The 12,269-nt window shown below is 46.2% G+C and overlaps 1 protein-coding gene across 1 annotated transcript in view; it reads right to left on the bottom strand.

The window, feature by feature from the left end:
- The window catches only part of LOC139381092 (C-terminal-binding protein 2-like), a 125,331-nt gene extending 124,948 nt beyond the window's left edge, over window positions 1–383 (bottom strand). Inside the window, exon 1 of the mRNA XM_071124352.1 lies at window positions 113–383. The gene's annotated coding sequence lies outside the window, so the exon portion shown is untranslated. The remainder of the gene's footprint in view (window positions 1–112) is intronic.
- Window positions 384–12,269: the final 11,886 nt, after the last annotated feature.

Here is a 12,269-nt window from a genome sequence, read left to right as displayed (position 1 = left end):
TTGATGGCGCAGACACACATGGGCACCAACAAGCGACAAAAAATGGCTTTCAAAACTACACCGGTTGAACAACTGAGGTTTTCGAAATCATTAGAAAATTATTTCGTCCTACCTCGATCAGATGTTTATTGAGAAGTTCAAACGGTGGCTTTATGCGTCCGAAAATAGCATCATACGCTCTACAAGACCGCTTCCTGTTCGATATTAATGGATCCACCTTTAGATGCCACAAAAACTTAAATCCTAGAGCAACGGGACCGATCTCCGTAGCAGAAATAATTGATTCCTAATGTCGCTTTTTCCTCTAAAATATCCTATGCTTGATTGCGGCACCGTTTGTAAGCCTACACACTCCTTCCTATTATATCCCTCCTGCAAGAATTGAGAGAGGGGTGTGTATCAGTTTCTTTTCTTTTTTTCTCTCGCCTTTTTTAATGAGGCGGGGCTTTGGCCCATACAAACCAATGGCGCTTACGAGCGCGCCTCGCCTCCCTTTTAACACACACACTCACACAGGTCAATGGATCACCCATATATCAGATAAGGACATATACATTTCTAACCAATGTGAACAAACAAATAGCCATAAAGACAATGCTCCAAATCTGTTTGATGACATCATCCCTATTGGCCCTCAATCTCAGTGTCATGTGAGGGGCGAGTATGGACATGTCTGCATCCAAGCAGATTAATCAGTGTTAGTATTAATGAATTAGATTAGCGGATATTTATTTCCCAGTCCCATTGGACTGATCAGATGAATACAAAAGTAGAAGTAGAAGGGGGGTGAACATATCACATGGGCTTAATGTTTTACCAATAACGCAGCTATTGTTATTATCTATGCATAGCCACTTTAATAATTCTACCTACATGTACATATTACCTCAATTATATCGACACCGGTGCCCCCTCACATTGACACATTGATTCTGTACCAGTGCCCCCTGTATATAGCCCGCTATTGTTATTTACTGCTGCTCTTTAATTATTTGTTATTCATATCTGTTACTTTTTTAGGTATTTTTTTGAAACTGCATTGTTGGTTAAGGGTTTGTAAGTAAGCATTTGTTGTATTCGGCGCATGTGACAAATACCATTTGATTTCATTTTGATTTGATTTATTGCCAGGGATTTTGAGCAGATGTGTTTGTTTTACACTAGAGCCCATGGAAGACTGACTGCTCTCTCTTCTCTCTCTTATCTGAGTCTAACCTTACCCCAAACTCACCCAGCAATGGTGTGTTTTCTTCATCTGCACGGTCTCTCTACTGTGGTGTGTGTGTGTATGTGAGAGGGAGAGAGAGAGAGAGAGAGAGAGAGAGAGAGAGAGAGAGAGAGAGAGAGAGAGAGAGCAAGTGTAAGCTCAGCATCTCTCTGCTCCACTCATTGCCTGCAACTTGTATGGCATCCACTGCAGCTGCAGTCATGTCTATGTCATGTTTTAAACATGCAATCTGTAGTTTCCTGTTCATTTCCTGTAGGCAGACCCTTTCTGCATTGAAATAGAATTCTAGAACATTTGCATTGAAAACAATGTTACATGGCACGGATGGATGGTAGAGGGCATGAACAGTGAGGGCAATTAGTCCGCTTGTGAAATACAGTGAGCTCAAATTAATTTCCCAATTTGACAGCAGCACCAAGACATACCCGACCCACCCCAGAGGCAGCGAGGAATCAGCCCTGCTCATAATGTTAGTTATTTAAGGGTCTAATGATATGCTCCCTGAGCTGGAATATTATGTTCAGAAATATGTTTTTACAATCAAAAGGGGAATAAGAGCAGATCAAGGCCCGTGAACCTTTTAACCACTGTGCATTTCATTAATGTCATAATTTAATGACAGAGAGCTGGTGTAGGCCCAATGGTTAAACCACATTTTAGTGTTCTAATACTATATTAGCATAACATTTTCCTTTAACATTTAAGATATTTAAAAAGGAAAGGTAAAACGGATACAAACGAAAACAATCTATTCTTGAACAGTATTTGTCCCAGAAGTGATAAAATACTTGACCCATGACTCAGCTAAAATGTTTCAGAGGATAAAGGAAAGATTTTTTTAAATATATATATATATATATATATATATATATATATATATATATATATATATGAGAGAGAGAGAGAGAGAGAGAGAGAGAGAGAGAGAGAGAGAGAGAGAGAGAGAGAGAGAGAGAGAGAGAGAGAGAGAGAGTCACAGAGGGAAATAACGACAATAAATATTCAATGAAAAGCACATTTTGAAAACGGGAACAACCCCCCCACCCCCCTACCCTCCTTCCTGCCTTAACAGCTGCAGCCTGTCCTGTCTAATTAGCCGTGGAGTGTGGTGATGCAGCTAATTGTGTATTACCCTTTAGGTGTGTAGGCCCTGCCCCTGAGTCTGTCTGTCTGTACCTCTGTACTTCACACCACTGCTGTGCACCGCTGTCTGTCTGTCTGTCTGTCTGTCTGGCTGACTGTCTGCTCTGGGAAACAGCCCAAACATTTAGGCTGGCAAAACCAACAGCAGAGCAGTCTCAAGGGGAGACTGAGCATATGTTTGTGTTGAAAGGAGAGAGAGTGGGAGATGGAGGGGAAGAGGGGAAGAAGGCATAGGTATGATAAAGAGGTGAGGGGAGATGTTTGGTGCGTTAGCCTCAAGCAAGCTGAGGTATATAGACTGTTAAGCTCAATTATGGGCTCAATTATCGACCTAAGTCTATAGGGCTCAATTACTGTTCCAATGCCACACCTACAGTTGAAGTCGGAAGTTTACATACACTTAGGTTAGAGTCATTAAAAATCATTTTTCAACCACTCCACAAATTTCTTGTGAACAAACTATGGTTTTGGCAAGTCAGTTAGGACATAGGACAACTTCTTTGTGAATGATACAAGTAATTTTTTTCAGCTCTAGTGGATTCTGGTGTGGCGGAGAATTTTATTGACCAGGCCCTTGCACCCTCCCTGCACTATCACGTTTCAGGAGAAGACCCAGATGCAGTGTCGATGTAACAAAAGTTTATTACTAGAACAGGGGCAGGCAAAACGACAGGTCAAGGGCAGGCAGAGGTCAGTAATCCAGATCAGAGTCCAAAAGGTACAGAACGGCAGGCAGTCTTGGGGTCAAGCAGACAGAGGTCAATAATCCTGTCACGATCGTCGTATTGAGGAGACCAAAGCGCAGCGTGGTGTGAATGCATACTTTAATGAACGGACGAAAAAACACGAAGTACACTAAAACAAAACTAACAAGACGAACGTGACCGCTAAAGAAACTGAGTGCTAACATGCAACATCACATAGACAATAACCCACAAACCACAATACAAAACAGGCTACCTAAATATGGTTCCCAATCAGAGACAACGACAAACATCTGCCACTGATTGAGAACCATACCAGGCCAAAACACGTAGAAATAGACAAACTAGACATACAACATAGAATGCCCACTCATATCACACCCTGACCAAGCAAAACATAGAAACAAACAACGCAAATAATGGTCAGAGTGTGACAAATCCAGGGTGGTGTGACAAGGTACAGAACGGCAGGCAGGCTCAGAGTCAGGGCAGGCAGAAATGGTCAAAACCAGGAAAACTAGAAAAAGACAGGAGAAACAGGGAAACTGCTGGTAAGCTTGACGAACAAAACAAACTGCCAACAGACAAACAGAGAACATGGGTACAAATACACTGAGGATAATGGGGAAGATAGACGACACCTGGAGGGGGGTGAAGACAAGCACAAAGACAGGTGAAACAGATCAAGGTGTGACATGCACATCCCCTCATACCCTCTCTCTTCTCTGTTTCTGGTCCAAGTGTTGGATATTGGGATTGGGATCTGGCACTATTACCACGTCACATCTCCACTCATCCTCATCGTGGAACCCAAGCACCAGGAAGGCTGTTTCTTTCTCATCACCTCCGCACCCGTGCACAAAGTCCTCCTTGGCCTCCCATGGCTCCAACTCCATAATCCCACTATCTCCTGGTCAGAGAGGAGGATTACCGCCTGGGGATCAGGATGTCGGAGGACCTGCTTTCCCGCACCCTTTGGTTCCACATCAGTGGAGGGCCGTGTAAGTGTCTTCCAGTCTATCAATCGGTCCTCCCGTATCGTTGGCCCCGTGTTTAAGGATGTAGATGTGGACATCTGCCAGGCTCTGGAGAGGAAACCCACTGCTGCCACCCGGAGTGCATCTACGTCCTCAAGGGGGTCAGAGATCATTGGCTGACCTGGGCACACTCATCCCTCACCGCTGACCATCCAGGTATCACCCGCACCACTCAATCCCTTTCTGAGAAATACTGGTGGCCCACTTTGGCGCAGCATGTTGCAAACTTATGTTCAGTATGTACTCAATCTAAATCTCCTCTGCACGCTCCAGCAGGAAAACACCTTCCGCTTCCCGTGCCTCAGCCTAGTCTCATCTGTCCATTGGTTTCGTCACTGATCTGATGGTTTCACCAAAATGTTGGTGGTTGTGGACAGATTCTCAAAATCATGTCGTTTCATCCCTCTCTCTGGTCTCCGTACCGCTCTCCAGGTCGCTGAGGCACTGTTCCAGCAGGTCTTCCGGCACTATGGCCTTCTGGAGGATATCGTCTCCGATCGCGGGCCCCAATTCACATCACGTGTATAAAAGACTTTCATGTAGAAAATGGGGGTCACGGTCAGCCTCACTTCCGGGTACCAGCCTTAATCTAACGAGCAGGAATTCAATGCTTCACTCCTCCACTGCTTGAATCCCTTCCAGTGTGTTCTGAGTTATCAGCTGGCCTTGGCTCTGTGGACTCCAAGCCAGACCAAAGCTCCTGCAGTGGACGAGTGGTTCAGGCGTGCAGAAGAGGTGTGGAACGATGCCAACGTGAGACTCCAGCACACCGTCCGCCGTCAGAAAGAGCAGGCCGGATCGCCACCGCAGTGAGGCCCTCAGGTTCCATCCTGGTGATTGCGTCTGGCTCTCCACCAGGAACCTCCCGCTTCGCCTGTCCTGTAAGAAGCGGAGTCCCCGGTTTGTGGGACCAGTCAAGGTCCTCCGGAGGGTCAACGAGGTAATTTACAGATTACAACTCCTCGGTAACTACCAGATCTCACAATCTTTTCATGTTTCTCTCCTCAGGCCGGTGGTTCCTGGACCTCTGGCTGATGCTGCCGTTGGGGGTGGGGGTACTGTCACGTCTACTCCCGCTCCCCCTCTGGTACTCGACGTTGCCGGTCTTTACATACACCTGCGTCTCATCAGTCACACCTGGACTTCGTTACTCCTTGACGACCTACCCTTTATATAGCACTCTTTTGTATTCAGTTATCAGGCAGTATTGCTTATGTTCCTTGTCAGACATTTCTCCTGTTTTTTATTGTTCTGTTTGTTCATATTAAACTCACTAACTGCACCTGCTTCCTGACTCTCTGCGTCAACATTACAACAATAATGCACAATGAGAAAAAACACCAGCAAAACAAAAGCTAGGATAAATATTCAAGTACATATTGTTTCACACACCATAATGTGGAATATGAGGCTGGTTATCATGTCTCATAACAAGTATGTGCTGTGTTATTTAAAATAGGGCCTAGGTAATACAGTACCTTTAGCCCATACAAACCAATAGCACCGTTAGTGCGCGTCTTGCCTCCCTTAACACACACACAGGTCAATGGATCACGTATATATCAGATAGAAAAAAAAATATTATTGTTGACCAAGATTTACACCAACGTACTACATCTGTCATCTTGTCTTCATTTTACAGAGCAAGGTACTGTAAACATGCCATTCAACACAACACTAAGCCCTACTGTCACAAAAGTCATCAGGGAAATGACTGGACCAAGGTGCAGCGTGGTGAGCGTATATTTTCTCTTTATTTAAAATGTCGCCAACAAAACAAGAAACAACAAAAATGACCTTGAAGCTTACTAGGGCTACACAGGCCACTAACAAAGACAACTTCCCACAACTAAGGTGGAAAAACAGGCTGCCTAAGTATGATTCCCAATCAGAGACAACGATAGACAGCTGTCCCTGATTGAGAACCATACCTGGTCAAAACATAGAAACAGAAAACATAGAAATAAAGAAACTAGAATGCCCACCCTAGTCACAACCTGGCATAACCAAAATAGAGAATAAAAGCCTCTCTATGGCCAGGGCATGACAGTATCCCCCCCCCCCCCCTTAAAGGTGTGGACTCCGGTCGCAAAACCTGACTCTATAGGGGAGGGTCCGGGTGGGCATCTACTTCGGTGGCGGCTCTGGTGCGGGACGCAGACCCTGCTCCACCTCTGGCACCCCCCACTTTGGTGGCACCTCTGGACTGGGGACCCTCGCTGCAGGCCCCGGACTGGAGACCCTCGCTGCAGGCCCCGGACTGGGGACCCTCGTTGCAGGCCCCAGATCGGGGACCCTCGCTGGTGGCTCCGGACTGGGGACGGTCACTGGTGGCTCCGGATTGGGGACGGTCACTGGTGGCTCCGGACTGGGGACGGTCACTGGTGGCTCCAGACAGGGGACCGTCGCTGGAGGCCCCAGACAGGGGACCGTCGCTGGAGGCCCCAGACAGGGGACCGTCGCTGGAGGCTCCAGACCGCGGATCAATGCTGGAGGCTTTGTGTCATGGATCATCACCGGAGGCTTCGTGCCATGGATCATCACCGGAGGCTTCGCGCCATGGATCATCACCAGAGGCTTCGTGCCATGGATCATCACCGGAGGCTTCGCGCCATGGATCATCACCGGAGGCTTCGCGCCATGGATCATCACCGGAGGCTTCGCGCCATGGATCATCACCGGAGGCTTCGCGCCATGGATCATCACCGGAGGCTTCGCGCCATGGATCATCACCGGAGGCTTCGCGCCATGGATCATCACCGGAGGCTTCGCGCCATGGATCATCACCGGAGGCTTCGCGCCATGGATCATCACCGGAGGCTTCGCGCCATGGATCATCACCGGAGGCTTCGCGCCATGGATCATCACCGGAGGCTTCGTGCCATGGATCATCACCGGAGGCTTCGCGCCATGGATCATCACCGGAGGCTTCGCGCCATGGATCATCACCGGAGGCTTCGTGCCATGGATCATCACCGGAGGCTTCGTGCCATGGATTATCACGGAGGCTTTGTGCCATGGATCCTCACCGGAGGCTTCGTGCCATGGATCCTCACTGGAGGCTTCGTGCCATGGATCCTCACTGGAGGCTTCGTGCCATGGATCCTCACCGGAGGCTTCGTGCCATGGATCATCACCGGAGGCTTTGTGCCATGGATCATCACGGAGGCTTCGTGCCATGGATCATCACCGGAGGCTTCGTGCCATGGATCCTCACTGGAGGCTTCGTGCCATGGATCCTCACCGGAGGCTTCGTGCCATGGATCATCACCGGAGGCTTCGTGCCATGGATCATCACCGGAGGCTTCGTGCCATGGATCATCACCGGAGGCTTCGTGCCATGGATCATCACTGGAGGCTTCATGCCATTGATCATCACTGCAGGCTTCGTGCCATGGATCCTCACTGGAGGCTTCGTGTCATGGATCCTCACTGGAGGCTTCGTGCCATGGATCCTCACTGGAGGCTTTGTGCCATGGATCCTCACTGGAGGCTCCGGGCCATGGATCATCACTGGAGTGAGGAGACGTATAGGCAGCCTGGTGCGTGGTGCTACCACAGGGCTTACCAGGCTGGGGAGACATACAGGAGGCCTGGTTATGGGAGCAGGCACAGGACTCACCAGGCTGGGGAGACATACTGGAGGCTTGGTTCTTGGAGTAGGCACCGGATACACAGGGCTGTGGAGGTGCACTGGAGGTCTTGAGCGTAGAGCCGGCACAACCCATCCTGGCTGGATGGTTATTTTCACCTGGCAAGTGCGGGACGCTGGCACAGGACGCACTGGGCTGTGCGGACACACTGGGCTGTGCAGACGCACCGGAGACACAGTGCGCAGAGCCGGCGCAGAATATCCTGGGCCGTAGAGACGCACTGGAGGCCAGATGCGCTGAGCCGGCACCATCCGTCCTGGCTGGATGCCCACTCTAGCCCGGAAAACGCTGCTCCTCCCGTCCACGCCGCTTGGTCCGTTTGTGGTGGGTAGTTCTGTCACGAACGTCGTCAGGGAAATGACTGGACCAAGGTGCAGGGTGGTGAGCGTACATTTTCTCTTTATTTAAAATGTCTCCAACAAAACAAGAAACAACCAAACGAACGAACGTGAAGCTTACTAGGGCTACACAGGCCACTAACAAAGACAACTACCCACAACTAAGGTGGAAAAACAGGCTGCCTAAGTATGATTCCCAATCAGAGACAATGAAAGACAGCTGTCCCTGATTGAGAACCATACCCGGCCAAAACATAGAAACAGAAAACATAGAAATAAATCAACTAGAATGCCTACCCTAGTCACACCCTGGCCTAACCAAAATAGAGAATAAAAGCATCTCTATGGCCAGGGCGTGACACCTCCCCTTAGGATCTGTAATATGCAACTCAACATTTTTACGGATTACATGAATTTCTCCCTTTTTCTTTCCTCCTGGCAGAGATCTGAGTGTTTCACCTTTTCAAAATGCAAAGCCAGTCTCTAACTTGGAGAGCGAATGGGTGGCTTGTGATTGTGGTAGTAAATTGAGGGACTATTGCAGTAACTCACAGAGAGGGATAATGGTTTTATGTCTGCCCAAGTCCTGACTTGGTTATGGGGATACAATAACACCTTCAAGGGTTATGTTAATTTTTAAAAACAGGCTTTTCTTATGCCGCTCCACACTTTACCTAATTTGAATGAATATTTTACCTCAATCTAAGTCTCCCTCTGCAGCTTATATTGTGTTATCCTCTCCCTTTTCTTTTATTTGCACACAAAAAGGGAAGCCTGCAGTCTATTTACTCTCTCCCATATAGAGCACTCGTTTTAGAGGAACATTAAAGTCCATAAAACAACCACTTTCTCAAGCTCATTCCCAGTCTTCGTTTTTAATAAGCATTGTAGCTACATCAACATCAATCATTTCTGAGGGCAGCCAAACACCGTACATGACCTGGCTGGTATCCATGTTCCCATGTTGGCTTGTATCTCTCCCCACATCTCTTCATGAGAAGGATTAGGGAGTAATCTTGAAGTTTTACTTTGAAATCCATCATTATGAGATTGGGTAGAACTCTGTCTTAACCCCACTGCACTTCAGTAACACATTAAAGTCCCCACACACATACACCCACACATGCATAGAATATAACAAGGATTAACTCACGGGAGAATAATTTAGATTCAATAGTTTAGCAGTAGTTTAACAGAATATAAACAATAATAGTACCACCTTCACAAATGCATGTGAATGTGCTTGCCTGGGTGCATGTGTGAGCGTGCATGTATGTGTGTGTGTACCTTATTTATCTTTTGCTGTGCAGGTGCTCATTAGAGTCTAAATCCAACAGTATTATTAGTCAGTCCACATCTCTCAACATTCATATTTAGACTGCACTATCAGGTGAGAAATGCAGGTTTACCACACTCCTTGTTTTCAGGATTGGTTTCATGTCATGGAGTCCAACGCATGATAACTACAGATGTAGGATCTTCATTTGGAAAACTCTTTTGTTAATGAGAATGCAAACTTGTAGTGTATTTGAGTTTTTAAAAAGGCTTCCAAAGTTTGTCACTTCCACTTTGAACGAAAAATGTATTAACCCCCACAACAATGTCTATTAATTATAATCAACATAATAATTCACATTTACTGTTGGCTGCAGGATTATTTTCCTGCTGTAGCAAACTGGCTCAAATTAAGATCCTACATCTGAACTCGGACACTTTCAAAGAGCCATCTAAGAGAATACAGACACCCCCCCCATGTTTCTCTCTTTTGTTTTCTTGCCAAATGTGTTTCATTGCCCCTCTCCCAAAACAGCAACATGTTTCTCTGTTTCATGCTCCTCCTTAAGATGAAACACTGACTGGGTTTCAATATTGAAGTTTTTGGCAGGTGTGATAGAGAGTTCAGTTCACACGTTAATGAGAGGTAGATACGTTCCAAATCCAGTCTCATTACGACTGTTAGATTAATATGTTTAGAGTGAGGGTATCCTGTTCCTTTACTATAATTTCCACAATCCTGACTTTTAAAGGACAGAGAGGTTCTGTAGGAATGGAGAACCCATTGAGAGAGGATATAATAAAGATGTGGAATATGTCCTTTCTTACTCAGAGAAAATTGCAATTACATTGTTTTGAAAGGAAAGTCACATTTTCTTGTTTCCATTTTGAGAAAGATAATTGATATGTTCTCCGTGAGTGTTATTTCAAAGGAAGCCAACCAGCTTTAAAGCTTGATTAAACAAATAACGTATCGGTTCAGGTTAATTGAACTATCAGGGGTGTTGCTCAAATGAGGTAAACAACTCAAAAAGAGTCTAAAATAGTTTCTGAGTCAAAGGATTCAGACAACCTCCATTTGTCACGTACATCACAGGCAATATCTAGCAGGCCACCAGAAAATTTGAAAAGACTAAATAAAGCTTTGTTCCTCTGCCCAGCTGTTACTGACACATGCCTGTGGAATTTTAAGTTTCATCTAACCACATCATATGTTATAGCAATCTGTCAGTCGATGACACAGTCAATGGCGTGCCACGCAACCATTGGTTGATGCATGCAATGTCTGAGCAGGGGTACGCGACTGCCTACGTCTGAGTTTGTGGGACATTTTGATCTGACTGTTTGAGACACTTCAAACGATGGTGGATAAACGATGGCAGTTCACCCCATGCCTTTATCATTGAAAAAAAAAAATGGTCAGTTCCAGTCTACTTAACTGGGTGTGTCTCCCATAGACACCCATGCAATAGCATCAGAATAGGGAGCAGAGTTGTGTTGCATTCCTAATCTGTAAAATTGGATAGGTTTAACAGTCTTGGGTAATGGGATTAAATTGTTGTGAGGCAGCGGTTTACTTAGGAGGGAGAGAGGTTCGAGGGAAGTAGAAATGTGGAAGTCTTCAGGGGTGCTCCATAAAATGAACACACGGAAATGGCCAGAAGTCATTGGCTGGAATAAGAAAAGCAAATCAGAGGGAACAGGTATCTATCTATCTGTACAATGCTGTGGAGAGACCATTGGCTTTGTTTTACAGTGTGTGGATAGTTTGTCTTGTCAAGAATTTGTTTTGGAAATATGTTTTTGGATGAACATCTTGATACATTTTTATATATATTTTCTAATCAGATTTTTTTAAATGATTCTTTCAATATTTAGAAATGTATAATATACAGGAGTGGCAACTAATGCATAGTTAATACTAATGTAATTACATGCAATGTAATTTAGACATTCTCTATAACAAAGCCTCTGTAACGGCTGTCGTCGGAATGAGACCAAAGCGCAGCGTGGAAAGTGTTCATGATCTTTATTGTCAAGAATCACTCAAACTGCGCTGTACTGCAGGGCCAGCTGTGCCACCAGAGACTCTAGGTTCGCGCCCAGGCTCTGTCGTAACCGGCCGCGACCGGGAGGTCCGTGGGGCTACGCACAATTGGCATAGCGTTGTCCGGGTTAGGGAGGGTTTGGCCGGTAGCGATATCCTTGTCTCATCGCGCACCAGCGACTCCTGTGGTGGGCCGGGCGCAGTGCACGCTAACCAAGGTTGCCAGGTGCACGGTGTTTCCTCCGACACATTGGTGCGGCTGGCTTCCGGGTTGGATGTGCGCTGTGTTAAGAAGCAGTGCGGCTTGGTTGGGTTGTGTATCGGAGGACGCATGACTTTCAACCTTCGTCTCTCCCGAGCCCATACGGGAGTTGTAGCGATGAGACAAGGTAGTAGCTACTAACAATTGGATACCACGAAATTGGGGAGAAAAAGGGGGTAAATTGTTTTTTTTTAAAGACAAAAAAAAATAATCAGTCAAACAAAAATAACGAATACAAAGACGAAAGCGAACAGTTCCATCAGGCACAGATACTAAATGGAGAACAGCCCACATAACCCAAACGGAAAATGACAACTATTATCTGATTCACCTGAAGAAAAGGGGTCCTGTTACTTGATTACAGCGAATTGCATTCTCCGTTAACTAACAGGCTGCACAACTTTTGACATGTTTTTCCATATGTTGTGTGTTTGTGTCACGTATTAACAAGGTGGGTGGAATCAGGCGCAGAGAGCAGGTGCAGTGAGTCGATAGTTTAATCTCCGGAACCAAACACTGTCAACCCGAAAACAGGGTGAAATAATCCAACACAGGATTAAATATATCGGAGCAAATAACACA

Source organism: Oncorhynchus clarkii, chromosome 23, assembly GCF_045791955.1.
Source record: "Oncorhynchus clarkii lewisi isolate Uvic-CL-2024 chromosome 23, UVic_Ocla_1.0, whole genome shotgun sequence".
Classification (NCBI taxonomy): Eukaryota; Metazoa; Chordata; class Actinopteri; order Salmoniformes; family Salmonidae; genus Oncorhynchus; species Oncorhynchus clarkii.
This window is presented reverse-complemented; position numbering and strand designations above follow the sequence as displayed.